Source organism: Rana temporaria, chromosome 2 (assembly GCF_905171775.1).
Source record: "Rana temporaria chromosome 2, aRanTem1.1, whole genome shotgun sequence".
Classification (NCBI taxonomy): Eukaryota; Metazoa; Chordata; class Amphibia; order Anura; family Ranidae; genus Rana; species Rana temporaria.
In genome coordinates, this window is record NC_053490.1 from 147,408,062 (window position 1) to 147,423,185 (window position 15,124).

Genomic DNA, 15,124 nt, shown 5'->3' on the forward strand with positions numbered 1-15,124 from the left:
CAGTCATGACTGAGCTTTGCCAAAACACACCTTGAAGATTGTGAGGCCACATGGAAAAAGGTGTTATGGTCAGATCAGACTAAAATTAAATGATTTGGCCTTAACACCAAACGATATGTCTGGAGGAAATCCAATACAGCTCACCATCCAAATAACACCATTTCTACAGTAAAGCATGGAGGTGGTAATATCCTGTTATAGGAGTGGTTCTCTGCAGCAGGGGTGGGAGCACTTGTCAGGATAGAAGGAAAAATGGATGGAGCAAAATGCTGCCCTCTACCAGAAAGTTGTTAATGTTAAGAAGGTTTACCTTCCAACATGAGAATGATCCAAAGCACACAGTAAAAATGACCACGCAGTGGTTGAAGAAGAAAAATGTGAATGTCCTTGCATGGCTTAGTCAGTACCCAGACTTGCGGAATGACTTAAAGACTGCTGTCCACCAAACAGTCACCTCAAATTTAACTGAACTTGAGCAGTTCTGCAAAGAAGAGTGGGCAAATATTGCAAGATGCGCAAAATTAGTAGAGAGTGACATATCCCAACAGACTAAAAGCTGTAATTAAAGCAAAAGTGGTTCAACAAAATACTGACACAAGAGGGTGATCCTTTTTCCAACTCGGTTATTCTGTTTTTTTCCCCCTGACATGTTTGTGTAATATCTTTCACTTGAGTGTTAAAATTTTGAGCATGAGTAAGTACAGCTGGATAAAACAAAAACCATGTCTGTCAACCCTTTCAGGCTGCAAAGCAACAAAAGTGATTATTTTAAAGGGGGTGATTCTTTTCTATAAGCACAAGTCTTGAAAAAGTATTCATACCCCTTGAAATTTTCCACATTTTGTCACGTTACAACAAAACATTTAAACGTATTTTATTGGGATTTTATGTGATAGACCAACACAAAGTGGCACATAACTGTGAAGTGGAAGGAAAATTATAAATGTTTTTTTTACAATAAATATGTGAAAAGTGTGGTGTGCATTTGTATTCAGCCCCCCTGAGTCAATACTTTGTAGAACCACCTTTCGTTGCAATTACAGCCGTAAGTCTTTTTGGGTATGTTTCTACCAGCTTTGCACATTTATAGAGTGAAATTCTTGCCCATTCTTCTTTTTCAAAATAGCTCAAGCTCTGTCAGATTGGATGGAGAAAATCTGTGAACAGCAGTTTTCAAGTCTTGCCACAGATTCTCAATTGGATTTAGGTCTGGACTTTGACTTGGCCATTCTAACACATGAATATGTTTTGATCTTTTTTTTTTTTTTTTTTTTTTTTTTTCTCCCACGTCAGACATAACCACAGCAAGAGACCTGCTCATGATTTTATTCATAATTCCGTCTCTATTTCAGGTATAGCATCATTTGTGGTAGTTTATTTTTTTATTTTTATTTTTTTTTGCTTGATTCTATATTTGTTATTCTGCTATTTGCATATTATTTAGAATTTTTTTTTTTATATATATAGCTTCTTTCAGCTCTTTAACAATTTAAACGGGCTAGAGCGTTCCTCATATATACAAGGTCCAACATGCTATCATTACGTGCTAACGTGGCGCAACACCCCTTCCTAGTCCCTTCCCTCCCCTCTCCCCCCCCCACTACCCTTCCCACCCCTCCCGGACCATCTCCCGACTCCACCTAGTATTTTTATTTCCTGTAATGCTGCTTCTTATTCCTCTCTCATATTTTCTGCGTATTTCCGAGACTTTTTGAAATCAATCCATGTTTCCCAGATATCCTTATTTCCTGCCTTGTTCTTTTCGCCACCGTATTTTACTTTCTCCCTCCTATAAGTACCCTCTACAGAATCGATCCACTCCCATATTTGCGGGCTTGCCGGGTTTCTCCATTTTTGGGGTATCAATCGTTTCACAGAGTTCAACAAATGCGGAATTAGTGATCCCCTATATTCGTTCACTGGCGTTTCTCCCCCATGAAAGAGGACTATCCAAGGGTTATTCTCCAATTCTTTTTTAGTTATCTCTTTTATCAAAGCCAAAACTTTTCCCCAGAACGTTTTGATTTTTACGCAGTCCCACCACAGGTGGGCCATCGTTCCTCTTGCCTCACATCCTCTCCAGCATTCCTCTGACTCCCCTACTCCGAATTTGGCCATTTTATCTGGGGTATTGTACCATCCTGTCAGACACTTGAAGTTCATCTCGGCGGTTTTTACATCAACCGCCGAAGTATGAGTCAAATTAAGGATTCTCCCTATGGTCGTCTTCCCCCTTGGGACTCCTAGGTCTCTCTCCCATTTCTGTATGTAGTTTAGCGTATCCGACTCATCTATTTTCTGCAAATATTTATATACTTTGGAGATATTTCCTTTTGAGCTTTCGGTACTGCACATCTGTTCCAGTGTAGTGTACTCCTCTCGTGACCTCAATGGGTGTGGGAGGCACTTAACGAATGACACCAACTGGAGGTATCTCCACTCGCTGAGTGCCTCCATTTCAATCCTAATTTCGTGAAGGGTCATAATTTTGCCCTCTAGTGTTATGTCTTTTAACTGTGTTCTCTTTTTAATCCACTTACCACCTATCTCTTTAGTCCCAGGTGCAAAATATTCGTTTTCTTTCAAATCTATAAGGGGTGAGTTAAATTTAGTTTTTAATTGTTTGTGTAATCGATCCCATATCCTTAAAGCATTATGTGTAATTGCGTGTGTTGACATGTGTAGGGTTCTACAATGTGGGGGGTTCCAGATTAATCTCCCTAACTGTGCCCTCGCTAACGTGCATTCAATACTTATCCACCTTTTATCCTGTGACTCTTTAGCCCATTCTATGACCCGTGTGAGGACCGAAGCGTTATAGTATAATCTAATGTCAGGTACAGCCAGGCCACCTTTTTTCTTGGTTCGTTTTAGAGTTTGGGCAGAGACTCTGTGTTTTTTATTGTTCCATATGAATTTCATTAGAAGGGAGTTAATTATTTTAATATATGACGGAGGCAAATAAATTGGGACCATTTGGAATTTATACAAAATTTTGGGGATAAGTACCATTTTTACCACATTTATCCTCCCAAACCACGATATTGGTCTATTGTATATAGTTTTAATTTCTCTTTTAATTTCGTCGAGAAGGGGGACAAAATTTATTCTATATATTTTTTTCAAAGTATTTGCCATTTTTATACCCAAATACTTTATCTCTCTTTGCCAGGAGAAATTGTATTTCTTCCGCAAATATAGTTCTTCGTCTTTGTGGATATTAATATTCAAAATCTCAGTTTTTGTTGTATTCATTTTAAAGTTTGAGACCTCGCCATATTGTTTTAAGGTATCTATTAACTTTGGGAGAGTGACTCTTGGGCTGCTTATGTAGAATAATAAATCGTCTGCAAAGGCTGACAATTTATGCTCGTCTTCACCTACTTCTACCCCATAGATTTCTGGGTTTTGTCGGACCATTGCCAGGAGGGGTTCCAATGATAGGACAAAGAGGAGGGGGGATAGGGGGCATCCTTGCCTAGTCCCATTTTTCATCTCAAAAGGAGCGGATAAGGATCCGTTGATTTTGATCCTTGCACATGGGTGGAAATATAGGGTTTTGATTCTCCTTATCATCCCTGGACCTATTCCTATGAATTCTAGGGTTTGTATCAGGAATCCCCAGTCTACCCTGTCGAAATATGTTTTGATCTAAACCATTCCATTTTAGCTCTGGCTGTATGTTTACGGTCATTGTCCCGCAGAAAGTGAACCGCCACCCCAGTCTCAAGTCTTTTGCAGACTAACAGATTTTCTTCTAAGATTGCCCTGTATTTGGCTTCACCCATCTTCCTGTCAACTCTGACCAGCTTCCCTGTCCCTGCTGAAGAAAAGCATCCCAACAACATGATGCTCTGCCACTACCACCATGTTTCACGGTGGGGATGGTCTGTTCAGGGTGATATGCAGTGTTAGTTTTTTACCACACGTAGCGTTTTGTTTTTAGGCAAAAGAGTTCAATTTTGTTCTCATCTGACCAGAGCACCTTCTTCCACATGTTTGCTGTGTCCCCCACATGGCTTCTCCCAAACTGCAAATGGGACTTCTTATGGCTTTCTTTTAACAATGGCTTTCTTCTTGCCACTCTTCTATAAAGGCCAGAGTTACCATGGGCCTCTTGGCTGCTTCTCTGATTAAAGCACTCCTTGCCCGGCCTATCAGTTTAGGTGGACGGGCATGTCTTGGTAGGTTTTCAGTTGTGCCATACTCTTTCCATTTTCAGATGATGGATTGAACAGTGCTCCGTGAGATGTTTCCAAAATTGTGATATTTTTTTTATAATATAATTCTGCTTCAAATTTCCCCACTTTATCCCTGACCTGTCTGGTGTGTTCCTTGGCCTTCATGATGCTGTTTGTTCGCTAAAGTTATCTAATAAACCTCTGAGGGATTCACAGAACATTTAAATGTATACTGAGATTAAATTACACACAGGTGGACTCTATTTACTAATTAGGTGACTTCTGAAGGTAATTGGTTCCACTAGTTAGGGGTATCAGAGTAAAGGGGGCTGAATACAAATGCATGTCACACTTTTCAGATATTTATATGTAAAAAAAAATATGAAAACCATTTATCATTTTTCTTCCACTTCACAATTATGTGCCACTTTGTGTTGGTCTATCACATAAAATCCCAATAAAATAAATTTAAGCTTTTGGTTGTAACCTGACAAAATGAGGAAAATTTCAAGGGGTATACATACTTTTTCAAGTCACTGTATATACAGATATATATATATATATAGATATAGATATATATAAATAGGTATATAATGTCTAATGTAATCACAGATTAGGAAAAGCAAGCATAGAAGTAAAATATCCTTCCCATCAAATTAACATTAGTTTCAGTGCCTGCCAAAGGGTAAATAGCCATATTTTATAAGAAAACTTGATAAAGGGATTCATAAATCATTTAAGGATATCTTAAAGCAGCCATTTAAACTATAGAACAGTGTTTATCTCAGCAGAGAACAAGAATGGTCTGTCATTTTCCAACTGCCTTGATCTTCAAAAAAGCTCAGTGTTTGTCTTCCAAGTTTCTCTACTGTGATCATTTCTATCGGCTGTCAGATTGTTGCATAATCGGATGACACTATAGGATGATGCTTTCAAATTATATATGGTTAGAATACAATAGCAAAGTAGACTGCTGTGTTTTTCATTTCAAAAGTATTTGACATAGACTATAAAACATTAAATGAAAGCTGAATTCCAGACACAATTTTTTTTCATGTAAATATATTCTTTAATAGCTATCAAGCATATGAATCCACTTTGTGTGCACCAAATGCTTTTACAAACATGGATATTACTTTGTAAAAGTAGCAGACACATCATCACTATGCTGTACTACTTTTGCAGAGAGCAGAGGGGCCACCTACTGTATTACAGGCTGCCTGCAAAAAACTGCAGGAAGGGGTGGATACAAGGCCAGTCACCCTGCACAAAGAGGCAGAGCAAAGCAGAAGTTGTTTATTACAGAAAGCCTCCTACAAATGTAACATTTTACACAAGATTACTGCACAGATCTGGAAGAAATACAAAAAGCCCGCTAAGATTAAAGTAACAATACACACAAGTATGTTGATGTAAGTATGCAGTGCTAAATCATAAACAGTGAGATATATGAAAATCACTATTACTAAAAACCCAAAGGGTGTGATGAATTGTGAAAAAACACATATGAGGGTCAGTAATTAAGACTGAGTCCATACAAAAAAACGAAAAAAGAATATTGTGTGACAATGTCCATCACAGGTCATTGCAGAATCACATCCTGAAGGTGTTGCCAAAGTTGACATGCGTCACAAGGAATTTATCTTCTAAGTAAAAGTGCTGTGTCTTAAAAACTCTTACCGACAATGTTGGACCCAACCTTTGGGGACAGTGGGTCGATCAGGCTTAGGATTCCCAATCAATGGGTACACGGGATGTCCAGTGGAACTCCAAACACTCCTTCTAGGACTCTCGTGGGAGTAGCTGAAGAGGAAACCAAATTGTACACGACAGGTGTTCGGTCTGCCATGGATATTCCCAAGGACTCCAGGAACCAAACGACTTAGGGACAATCCAAACAATACTCAATAGTGAATGAGTATCGATAGCCCACACTGAGGTGGCAATAGCCAAATGAACCCAACAGGACTCGAGTCACAAGCACATGGAAGAAATTAATATTTTATAAAAAAAATATATATATAAAATATATTTGTTTGGGCTATCAATACTGTGGGCTATTAATACTCATTCACTATTCCATTTGATCCACTGGACATCCCGTGTACCCATTGATTGGGAATCCTAAGCCTGATCGACCCGCTGTCCTCCACGGTTGGGTTCAACATTGTCGGTAAGAGTGTTTAAGACACACCACTTTTACTTAGAAGATACAGTATATTCCTTGTGACGCATGTCAACTTTGGCAACACCTTCATGATTTGATTCTGCAATCACCTTTGATGGACATCGTCACACAATATTCTTTTTCGTTTTTTTTTTGTATGGAGTCTTAAAGGGGTTGTAAAGGTAAAAAAAAAATCCCTAAATAGCTTCCTTTACCTTAGTGCAGTCCTCCTTCACTTACCTCACCCTTCCATTTTGCTTTTTAATGTCCTTATTTCTTCTGAGAAATCCTCACTTCCTGTTCTTCTGTCTGTAACTACACACCGTAATGTGAGGCTTTCTCCCTGGTGTGGAGAAAGCCTCTTGAGGGGGGAGGGGGCAAGCAGGCAAGTCAGGACACTCTCTACTTTGCAGATAGAGAAAGGAGCTGTGTGTTAGTGGGCGTCCTGACACTCCTGCTCGCCCCCTCCCCCCTCAAGAGGCTTTCTGCTCACCAGGGAGAAAGCCTTGCATTACTGTGTGGAGTTACAGACAGAAGAACAGGGAGTGAGCATTTCTCAGAAGAAATAAGGACATTGAAAAGCAAAATGGAAGGATGAGGTAAGTGAAGGAGGACTGCACTATGGTAAAGGAAGCTATTTAGGGAAAAAAATTTACCTTTACAACCCCTTTAATTACTGATCCTCATACAGTATGTGTTTTTTCACAGTTCATCACACCCTTTGGGTTTTTAGTAATAGTGATTTTCATATATCTCACTGTTTATGATTTAGCGCTGCATACTTTCTTCCAATTACTCCTGAATTTTGTCACATTCTTGTGTAGCTGCTTTTCCTTTATATATTTTTTCACTCACCCTTTTTTCAGATAGCGCAAACATTCACCCTCAACCACAATAATACACACAACACTTGTATTTAGATATTTGGACAATATTTTCTTATCGCAGAGTTTAGCTTTAGTCACGGTTCACACTGGTGCAGTGCGGGAACCAGGGCGATTCTTGTGTGGGTTTCCGCATCGCATCTGACCCGCAGGAAGTTCAAACAGCTCTCTGCGAACTGCTTTGAGTGTCAATAGAAAGGTAATGACACAACCCCAATGTGGTTTGCAGAAGCAGTGCGAACTCTGGATTAAACACCCATGCGATCTGATTCCAATGCGGACCAAAAAAAGGGTCCAGAACCATTTTGGTGCGAATGCAATGCGATTGCAGTCATACAAACTGTATGGCTGAATTTGCATTGCACAGATATTGTGCAGTGCAATGTGGTATGAATCACATGCGATGTCTGGGATCACATAAGTGTGAACCCAGCCTTAAAGTTTACGAATTGGCAAAAAAAACAAAAAAACATATTCAGTACATCTTTGCAATACTTGCAAGATACATGTTTTGTCTCTTTATAAATGCTGCACGCATAGGAGAAATCCGGTTGCTCTTGCCAGGAATTGAGTGAGCTATGAAATAAAAAACACCTCCCCATGTTATAGAAATGAGAAGTAGTATAGAGTTGTCCTGTAGTCCCTTACACACTTCCTGTCTTATGGTGATGTTGCTGCTTCTCTCCATAGATACAGTACAATAATGAGGACTCTGGGATGGATCTCCTGAGGTCATTGCACACCGGTGGGTCGGCAGACACCGCAGCCGGTCGTTTAACGATTGCTCTATCTTCTTAGAACTATCAACAGACGATTGTTTTTATCTGCCTTAATGTAAGTGCAATTTATTTTTTAATAAAGTTAGCTTGATTGTACTGTACTATGAGGCTTCTCCCTGTTTGAACTTCACATATGCCTATAGGGAGAGCGGCATTTTAATCTCAAAGGGGCTTGTTTATACATTCCATTGATGAAGCTGCAACCACCGGAGGCCTTTGACATTGAGAGTGCCAATCTTGGTGATGGAGACTGTGTGCTTTCGATCTCTGTAATTCAAGATCATATCTATTTGCTAAGAGGCACCTCCTTTTCTCTAATGCCTTGTACACATGGTCGGACTTTTGACTGTGCAAAAGTCCGCCATGAGTTAATCGAAAGTCCGACGGAAAGAAAGAGAACAGGTTCTCTATCTAAGGTCCGTCGGACTTCCAAAAAAAAATTCAGATGGAGGCTACACAAGGCCAGACTTTCCTAGAAAAAAAAGCCTGTCTGACTTTTTTTCTCTGAAAATCTGCCCGTGTGTACAAGGCATAAGGAGCACTGGAGCACTTTTGTGTGGAAGTTTTCCAAGCACTTTGTCACCATTAAAATGATATGGACTTGTATTTTATTTATTTTTTGGCTGTTTCGAACTTCATATGGAGAATCAGTGTACACATTTGCTATTTTTTTAATCAGATATTTATTTGTTTTTTGTGTGATTTTAAGTGATAGCACAAATGTATTGCTTTGGTTGTCTTTAATACTTTCTTATTTGCACATTTGCATCAATTTGTTATAATTTTTTTGATACTTAAAGGGACAGCGCACTTTTTGTTTTAGTATTTGCTAGACATGTGCATACTGAAATATTTTGTTTCGGAATTTCGTTTTTGTTCGAAAAATAAATGTATTTAGTTACTTCCGAAATCCATTTTCATTTGTTTAGTTTCGTTAAAAAATGCATTCGTCCAAAAATCTGAACGAATTAAGGTCAAATCTGTCATTAAAGGCTTATGGTGTCTGTCGAATGTTCTAAGAAGAATCGACGGAGCAGCTAAACTGTACGACGCCGCAATTGTACATTTCGGGTCAAATGTTCCGCCTACAAGCTATAGAAGAATTCTAATGTTGTATGACACTAGTAATAATTATATTTATAAACTATTATTACTAGTCAACCGACATTCAAATTCTTCTATTCGCTATGGGCTGAGCATCTGACCGGAAATGTACGATTACGGCATCGAACAGTTTAGCTGGTTCTCTATCTAAGGTCCGTCGGACTTCCAAAAAAAAATTCAGATGGAGGCTACACAAGGCCGGACTTTCCTAGAAAAAAAAGCCTGTCTGACTTTTTTTCTCTGAAAATCTGGCCGTGTGTACAAGGCATAAGGAGCACTGGAGCACTTTTGTGTGGAAGTTTTCCAAGCACTTTGTCACCATTAAAATGATATGGACTTGTATTTTTTTTTTTTTTGGCTGTTTCGAACTTCATATGGAGAATCAGTGTACACATTTGCTATTTTTTTAATCAGATATTTTTTTGTTTTTTTGTGTGATTTTAAGTGATAGCACAAATTTATTGCTTTGGTTGTCTTTAATACTTTCTTATTTGCACTTAATCAATTTGTTATAATTTTTTTTCATACTTAAAGGGACAGCGCACTTTTTGTTTTAGTATTTGCTAGACATGAGCATACTGAAATATTTTGTATCGGAATTTTTTTTTGTCCGAAAAATTAATTTATTTAGTTACTTCCGTTAAAAAATGCATTCGTCCAAAAATCCGAATTAATTAAGGTCAAATCGGTCATTGAAGGCTTATGGTGTCTGTCGAATGTTCTATGAAGAATCGACGAAGCAGCTAAACTGTACGACGCCGCAATTGTACATTTCCGGTCGAATGTTCCACCTACAAGCTATAGAAGAATTCTAATGTTGTATGACACTAGTAATAATTATATTTATAAATTATTATTACTAGTCAACCAACATTCAAATTCTTCTATAGCCTATGGGCCGAGCATTTGACCGGAAATTTATGATTGCGGCATCGAACAGTTTAGCTGCTTGTCAAATCTTCCTAGAACTATCAACAGACACCAAATCTTCTTAGAACTATCAACAGACACCATAAGCCTTCAATGACAGATTCAACGTTTGTATGTTTTTCGCTGCTTTGTCGAATCTTCGTCATTCATGTCGAATGGTCTACCCCAAAACTGTCTATATAATGTCAAATCTGTTCTATCTATGTTGAATCTTTCCTCTCTATGTAGAATAATCTTGGACTAATAGAGTTAAGGTTAGGCACATTTGACCGCAGGTTCGATAGACCCAGATCGCTATTGTCAGCATCATGTCGAATACTCCTATCTATATTGAACTGTTGTAGCAACGAAAACTAAAATAAAGCATTTTTTTATGTTGGATCTTTCGGATTTCGGATTCTGTGTGTTCGTTTTCGTTTGTTAAACCGATAACGAAAATACCCGAAATTCGAACAAAAATGCATTCGGACGAAAACATTTATAATATTTATCTTTCTGAGTGTGGAATCACCTTTTGGCCTCTATAATGGCATTAACGTTTTTAATCCATTCTCTAATAGTTGGTTAGGAGGCTTACAATAAGCTGGGATGAGCCTTTTGGCAGCCATAAGGAGATATGGTACTATATTTGTAATAGAATTTTATGATATGGGACATGTTATGGAATGGTTACACCATATCATCATTGGGTAGAGTGATTTCTAAGATTTGGGTTTAACCTCAGTCCAAAACTGGGCTACTGTGGGAAAATCCCAGCAGGTATGTAAAAAAGTACCTTGCTAGCCGCAGCCTCTCTGACAAAGGCCTGATGTAGGTGGGTAAATCTTTTTTATTTGGAGGGGACTCTCTAGCATTGGGTCATTCATTTATATCAATTTTGCTTTTTTGATGTAGGGAGAAAGTACACTTAAATTGTGTTTACTGTTCCTAAAGGTAGTACAGTTCGGATAAAACTTTTTATTTTAGTTTTAGATACTAAGTAGAGTAGTGGTGCATTAAAACCTCTATGATTTTATTTTGTGCTGAATGGGTTCCACAGGGGATATTTGCCTTTATTCCTATCTTGGACATGTGACAATAAATTAGAGTACATTTCTTAAAAAATAACAAATTCTTATTGTAGGAAGTCGTCACAGCAACAAATATACCAATTGGAGGATTTTTCTTCATATACTGCCCTGTTGACAACTTTTAGATTTCCTCTCACATTCTCTCTTTGCACCAATGGTCACCTGAACAATTAGGCTCAATTTACACCTGATTGCAGGCAGAATCGTGGCGCTTGTCGCTCAAAAATTAACATGAGCTTCTTTTGGGCAACAGCAATTTGCCATGATTGCAGCACAATTTACCACCCAATAATCGTCCTTGGGCTGTCATTAGAAGTAATGGCATCGCAAATGCGTCCTGCGTTTTGCAGCAACTTAAAATCACGACCACAATCGTGGCAATTCCAGCTGAGATCAGGTGTGGATGGAAGTCTTAGAAATGGTGAATCTTGCCAGCAGGGACACAGACGGTGAAAACAAAAAAAACTGGCCAAGGGTTTAACACTTCCTGTTGCTATCCAATAATAATACATAACACCTTCTCATGAAAGTAAAATGAACTTTTCAGGCATCTCTGTAAATTTCCAGGACACCATAGGTTATGGTGTCCGTTTATGAAGCAGTGAAATCTATTCACTGCTTCATTCGCCAGCATTCACAGTGGAGATTTTTTTTCCTCTGTGTGCCTGTTTATGAAGCTTCACCCTTGGAGGAGTGAATTGATCTACCAATGCTTCAAACACTGGAGAACAGCCCCTGATACTGGAATCTCGTAAGACTTTACGAGATTACAGTACCAGAAATTCACTGAAACACTGAGATGTCAGTTTATTGAGCAGTGATAAATTATCACTGCTCAATACACAGACAAACGGCGTGGTTAATGTTGTTAAAATATCGAGTCCCCCTACTATATATATATATATATATATATATATATATATATATACACACACATACATTATATATATACATGTATATACACACATAATATATATTGTAAGGTTGGGGGTTGAAAGCTCAAGTGGGATATGCGATTTTAAGCAATTCACGCCAGTCCAGAACTATATTTAAGGGCCTGGTAGCCCATTTTTATTAAGGCAAAAATAAAAGTCCAAACAAAATAATGACTTCAGCCTCCTGGCTCACACATGCAAAAGGAAATGCCAAGCCACCTGGCTCTCTTCTTCTCTTCTCTTCTTCAGTAGCACCACTGCTCAGCATAAAGCCCTTCTGACGCCTGTCAGCAACCTCAGATTTAGGTCTCTGGGTTTCACAGTGCACACCTGCACTCTACAGCTCTCTAGCTACTTCCGTGCACACCTGCACTCTACAGCTCTCTAGCTACTTCAGTGCACACCTGCACTCTGTGTTCTCCCTTCCAAGCCTGGACTCCTCGGGAGGGTGGAGCCCAGAATACTGGTCCTGAGTCTGCTATCAGGCCCACACACAATTAGTGTGCTGATCAGCTCTAAAGCCTGAACTCAGGACTGGGGATTTCATCCCACCCAGATCTCTGCGAAATCCCCGGGCTCCAGGTCCCAAAATGGATTTTAGTAAATACAGAGGAAAATACAGGAAATACAGAGGAAACTGAAAAGCCAGTTTCCTCTTAAACCAGCAAATACCCTGGAGCCCCTCAACCTGCCTGGTTGAGAATCCTGGGTCACCACACCCCTGGGGTACCACACTACTACAATATATACATATATATATATATATACACACATGTACACATTGTATATATATATATACTGTATATATATATATATATATATATATATATATATATATATATATGTATACACATAAATATTACAGGGAGACATGGTTACAGTGTTGGGGGGTCTGAACGAGGTAGAAAGATCTCCCTTCTTCCTCTTCAGATCCCCCGGGATTTCCTCTTCACTCCCCGATTCTCCACCTCTGAGCTGGTGAATCAGGGAGTGTGAATTCTGACACAGATTGCCAGTGAAGCGCTGAGATCACAGCTTCATAAACTGGCCGTTACTGTGTCGGTCAATGAGGATTCTCTGTGTGTGGAGATAATCTTCAAACATCTTCTCCCCCGATTATCTCTGTTTCATAAACTGTTTATGGGCTGTGATTAGTGGCGATCCCTGGGAACACTGCTGATCACTGCTTCATAAATGGACACCTTAATCAGATATCCTGTATACAGGAAACCCACTGATTGATGCAACCAGATCGACTGTTCATCAACAGTATAACAAACAAGTTGTCATGCACAATCAGGCCACTAAACAGTACCCTGTACCATATAATCTGCCCAAGAAGAAAGAAGTAGACACTTCATAGTAATAGTACTAGCAGCATAATAAAGAACATGAAGCGAACATCAAAGTAGACCTATTTGTGCTACCAATATCCCTGGGATGAATTGGAAAGGAAAAAAACCCCAGTTGGGACTTTAAGGGCAACAACTCAAAAGTTTAACAATAGTAATTTATTAAAATGTTATACAAAATATACAAAACGTTAAAAGCATAAACAGTGCGATGGTGCGTGAATTCCCACAAGGATCCAGAAGAGCCCAACGCGTTTCGGGACACCGTCCCTTTGTCAGTGGCTAATATCCGGGTGGGATCACACTATATAATGCAAATAACATCATTTTAGGATATTATACATTTAAACATTAATTGTCTGTACATAAAGGAGCATAGAGAGCACAGTAATCACATGGTGTCTAAGTCATACCCAATCAAAACATTGTAAAGACTCATAGCTGGACAGGCGTGCCCCCAGGGAAGACAGCGATACCCCCCTCATCCAAAGAAGGGCACGGGTGAGAAGGGACCCCAGCGCTCCCAACGGATCCAAACGCACCATCAAGACACAGACACAGCAGCCACAGAACCACAGCTCTTCAGTTCTATAATAAGAAAAATATATAAATTACAATAATATTCCCAGTATGTCTTACTTAAGGAACCCCCTTTGAAAACCCCTTGGGAGGCATGGGTAAGGGAAAACACCCCGTCCTTCCGATAGCACTGTCGTCTGTTCTATATGAGAAACAGATGATCTACATCAGTGTTAACCCAGACACATGTCCAATGAAATATCACATCGTAAGTGGACATGATACGCATACAGCATACCGTATAACCAGTCAGAACCTGTCCATAACTTCCGCAGCACCACCATGATGTGCTAAACGGAGGGGGTGAATAAATAAGAAAGGATATGGGCGGAGAAGAGACAAGTAACGCCATGACGTAATCATGTCTGATGTCATGCAGGACCAAAGGCTACCGTCCTAGAGCGTAGGGAACGCCCATTCCTTCCAGGGCTGTAAGTATAGAAGGACATCCAGCATGATTAGTGGTAGCTATGACTAAGCATTAGTTGTTAATGCGAAACGCGTCAGCTGTCTATCCCACTGTATGCTGTTGTGTGCTGTGCATTTTTTCCTTTTTACAATAAAGAGCACGTCTTTTTTCAACAAGACTTTTTGGAGTGCGGCTGTCCATCCATTCTCCCACCTGCTTAATTCTATGCATTGCCAGCACCCGTGTGATTCCTGAGTGGACATTGATTACCTGCCTGTGCTCACCTGGAGCGGCGGTCTCCCTACCTAAAGAATAACTGAACCGGAGCACAGCAGCGCCCACAATCTACGCCAAAGCGGCACTACAAGAACCCGGGCGCAGGACAAAAGGGCACACGCCACCCCACAAAAGGAGGAAAAGGGGAGGTGATGGGGATGCCCCACAGCCCACGCCCGCCGGTGCACGCATGGCCCAATGGCAAGCACCCACCCGGGGAGACTTCAAACAGGAACGCACCAGGCCATAAAACAAGCCACCCCCTGATGGGAGGTGGCCTACCTGCGCCGGTTGGGAGAAATGGAGACCCACCCCGAAGGGCCACCGCAGCCACCCCCAGGAACACAACAGCCCCAGCACGAGCCATATCAGGATCAAGAATAGGTCAATGTATACAATTTTCATACATTACAGATTATAACATATAGATGGTAACATACAGTTAAGAGAGTCACATA